Source organism: Oryx dammah, unplaced genomic scaffold, assembly GCF_014754425.2.
Source record: "Oryx dammah isolate SB20612 unplaced genomic scaffold, SCBI_Odam_1.1 HiC_scaffold_23, whole genome shotgun sequence".
NCBI classification, from domain to species: Eukaryota; Metazoa; Chordata; class Mammalia; order Artiodactyla; family Bovidae; genus Oryx; species Oryx dammah.
This window is the reverse complement of record NW_024070207.1, coordinates 126,344,301-126,348,579: the sequence shown is the minus strand read 5'-3', so window position 1 is coordinate 126,348,579 and position 4,279 is coordinate 126,344,301. Positions and strand designations below refer to the sequence as shown.

The following is a 4,279-nucleotide window of genomic DNA, read 5'->3' as shown; positions in this document are numbered from 1 at the left end:
ATTCATGGTGGACGATGCTCAGATGGAAGGTGTGGTTTGAAAGTGGCTGCTTCAAGCAGTGAATCGTCACAGCCCTTTAAAGGTGTTATCATTTCAGCAGAAGCTACGGGGAGTAGTGTTCTGTCTTCACTAGGGGATCCTTTTTTTTTCTTTTTAAGTGGCGCTGGATCCTTTTATCTGTAAGAACTTGATTGAGATATAATTGGCAGAAAATAAACCACACGTGGAAGTGAAAGTTGCTCAGTTCTGTCCGACTCTTTGCGACCCCTACAGTCCATACTATATATTACTGTTTGCTACTATTTACTACTGTTTATTACTATTGACCAATGTTTGTTACTGTTTATTACTATTTATTACTCTGTGTTACTGTTTGTTACTATTTATTGCTATTGGTTAATGTTTATTACTGTTTGTTACTATTTGTCCCTATTTACTACTGTTTCTTTATTACTATTGATCAATGTTTGTTACTGTTTATTACTATTCATTACTATTAGTTGCTGTTTGTTACTATTTGTTACTATCTATTACTATTGTAAATTCCTGTTTATTACTGTGTAGTATTCTGTTGTATGGATATAAGACTATATTTTATCTGTTCACTTGTTGTTGGACCTCACTAGAGGCAACCCACTCCAGTGTTCTTGCCTGGAGAATCCCAGGGACGGGGGAGCCTGGTGGGCTGCTGTCTATGGGGTCACACAGAGTCAGACACAACTGAAGCAACTTAGCAGCAGCAGCAGCAGAGGCTTCCAGAGGGCTTCCAGGGCAGCTCAGCTGGCGAAGAATCTGCCTGCAATGCAGAAGACGCTGGTTTGATTCCTGGCTCGGGAGGATCCCCTGGAGAAGGGAAAGGCTACCGACTCCAGTATTCTTGGGCTTCCCTGTTGACTCAGATGGTAAGGAATCACACATGAAGTAACAGTCTCTAGGTCCATCCATGGACCTGTAGATGGCATTAGTTTCTTCTTTTTGATGGCTGAGTCATATCCCCATGAATCAACACCCCTGGTGGCTCAGATGGTAAAGAATCTGTCTTCAGTGCAGGAGACCTGGGTTTGATCCCTGGGTTGGGAAGATCCCCTGGAGAAGGGAATGGCTCCCCACTCCAGTGTTCTTTCCTGGAGAATCCCATGGACAGAGGAGCCCGGCAGGCTACAGTCCACAGGGTCACAAAGAGTCAGAGATGACTGAACGATTAAACAACCCACAAAGACCACTATCTCATACCATACACAAAAATTAACTCAAAATGATGTAAAGACTTAAATGTAAAACCCGAAGCTATGAAACTCCTCATAGGAAACAGGCAGTATGCTCTTTGACATCAATCTCAGCAGTACTCTTCTGGATCTGTCTCTTCAGGCAAGGGAAACAAAAGTGAAAATAAACAAAAGAGACTAGGTCAGGCTAAAATGCTTTTTCAGTGCTTGCTTTGGTGGCACGTATACAACACTGGAGTGATACAGAGAATATTAGCATGGCCCCCGGGCAAGCTGATATGCAAATTAGTGAAGCATTCCATATTAAAAAAAAAAAAATTAAGAAACACTTTTGCACACTTAAGGAAACCATCAACAAAACAAAAAGGCAACCTACTGAACGGGAGAAGATATTTGCAAGTGTTACGCTTGGAAGGGTCAAGATTTGTGTGTGTGTGTGTAGAGAGAGAGAGAGAAGGGAGGAAGGGGAGGAAACTCATACAACTCAATATTAAAAAAATAAAATAGTCTGGTGAAAAAATGGGCCGAAGGTATGAATACCACATGCCAATGGTCGGTAGGCACATGTAAAGTGGCTGGCCATTACTAATTATCAGGAAAATGCAAGTCAAAATCCCAGTGAGGTATCCCCTAACACCACTCAGAATGGCCATCAAAAAGTGTTGGTGAGGATGTGGAGAAAAGAGAACCCTCCGGCATTGCTGGTAGAAGTGTTAATTGGCACAGCCGCTGTGGAAAGCAGTTTGGAAGTTCCTCAGAAACATTAAAAGAAGTACTGTGTGATCTCAATTTTCCCTCATGGTTTTTTATCTACAGAAAGTGAAAGCGCTAATTTCAAAAATTACATGCACCCCAGTGTTCTTAGCAGTGCTAGTTAACAGTAGCCTGGACATGGAGGCCACCTAAGTGTCCATCAACAGATGGATGGATACAGAAGATGTGGTGGATATATTCAATGGAGTATTACTTGGCCATAAAAAAGAATGAAATGTTCACATTTGAAACAACATGGGTGGACTTGGAAGGTGTTATACTTAGCGAGATAAAGGAGAGAAAAAATTACTAGTGTAATTTTTTTCATTTACATGTGGAATGTAAAAGAACAAGTGGACAAGTGCAACAAAATAAGAAGACTCACAGATACAGAAAGCAATCTAATGGTTGCCAGAAGCGAAGGGTTGGGAGGATGGGGGAACAAGGTGAAGGGGAGTGAGAGGCACAAAGTGCCCGTTATAAAATAAATAAGGGAGAGAATGTATAGTGGAGGGAATATAGTCAACAATATGGTAATAACCCTGGTCCATCAATATCCCTTATTTCAAATGAAGACACTGTAATTTCAGGTGCTTCCCTGGTGGCTCAGATGGTAAAGAATCTGCCTGCAATGCAGGAGACCTGGGTTCCATGCCTGGGTCGGGAAGAGTCCCCTGGAGAAGGGAATGGCAACCCACTCCAGTATTCTTGCCTGGAAAATTCCATGGTGGGCTACAGTCCCATGGTGGGTCACAAAGAGTCAGACACGACTGATCAACACACACACACACACACACACAAATTTCAGGGGCTTCAGGAACATGGTGCAAGTCCTGGATCAGTTTTGTGATAAGGTCGGAATCTGGAACTTTTCCTAAAGAACTACTACTGATAGACCTTCTTAGGCTTACATACATAATGACATCCAGGAGGAAAAATAGTTAATGCATGAAGCTGGCCAAGAAAAGAGCAACAACAAATGTAAAAATAAATTTACTCATCCAAAGGCCCCCTTTTTATCATGTTTTGCTCTGTTCCATATACACATAAGTTTTGCTGCTTTTATGGGTTCACCAAGTGGAGTGATTCATTTCACTTTCCTCTGAGGGCTTTTTCCCCCAAAAGAAGAAAAGAAAAAAGTAGGCCAGCACAGAATGAATTCTGATCATGAATGAAGATTAGGGGGTTCTTTGCAATGGATGTATGTACTGTAGACAGAGACTTACGGAGTTTCATTGATGCAGATACCATATATCCGTGCATAAACTATACATTAGCATCCACGCTTTTTCAGCTAAAAAGGATAATTTTTTATGCGTGCATGTGAAAATACAGAATTGCTTCCGAAAGCATTGCCTGTTTCCATATTATGATTTTCTTTTTATGTTTAGATGTCTAGATGAGTTGATAGATGGATGATGGATGGGGTGGGTGAAGGATTAGTGGAGAGAGGACACAGAGCCATTCGTGCAGCATTGAAAGTCTTTGCCCACTGGGTGTCATGGTTTTCCCCACAATGCTTGACCCACCACAAGTATTTGAGGGGTTCCTGTATTCCCGGTACAGGAGTTGGCAGTGTACGTGGCAAGTTTTATTAAACCACAGCACCATCCTTTTTCAGATTGCTGGCTGTCTTTCAAACACATTGTTACTGTTATTTTTCTGCCTAAAACTGGCTGATGAGGATTAAATCTACAAGTATTATTTTTTAATGTCTGAATATTTAAATGTCCTGAAATTACATAATTGTGTTGGTCATATTTAGGTTTTATTGTATCAAAGTCAAATCTGAAGAATTTGTGTGGTGCACTTATGCACGTGCTTGGATATGTTTGTAATGAACTCTTTGCTCTACGGAATTTCTATAGTACAAAGACAAAGCAATTATTAGATATTGTCGTTGACTGTCTAAGTCGTGTCCGGCTCTTTGCGACCCCACGGACTGCAGCACGCCAGTCTTCCCTGTCCGTCACCATCTCCTGGAGTTGACTCAAACTCATGTCCATCGAGTCAGTGATGCCATCCAACCATCTCTTCCTCTGTCGTCCCCTTCTCCTGCTGTCTTCAGTCTTTCCCAGCACCACGGACCGGAAGAGACCGTCTGTCCGGCTCTTTGCATCAGGTGTTCAGAGTATCGGAGCTTTGGCTTCACCATCAGTTCTGCCGATAATTATTAGAGGTGGTGATCACATTTGAGCGTCTACTTGCTGTTACCAGTGTGGCATGGCTGGATGCGTGTGTCTTGGCTGACATATCACAAGAGTGAGTGCATCATTAATTCTAACCAGACAGCCGTATTT

The 4,279-nt window shown here is 42.0% G+C and overlaps 1 non-coding gene across 1 annotated transcript; it reads left to right on the top strand.

The window, feature by feature from the left end:
• Positions 1 to 1,429: 1,429 nt before the first annotated feature.
• LOC120882677 lies at positions 1,430 to 1,534 on the top strand. The gene has a single exon (XR_005725540.1). It is a non-coding gene; the product is annotated as a U6 spliceosomal RNA (small nuclear RNA).
• Positions 1,535 to 4,279: the final 2,745 nt, after the last annotated feature.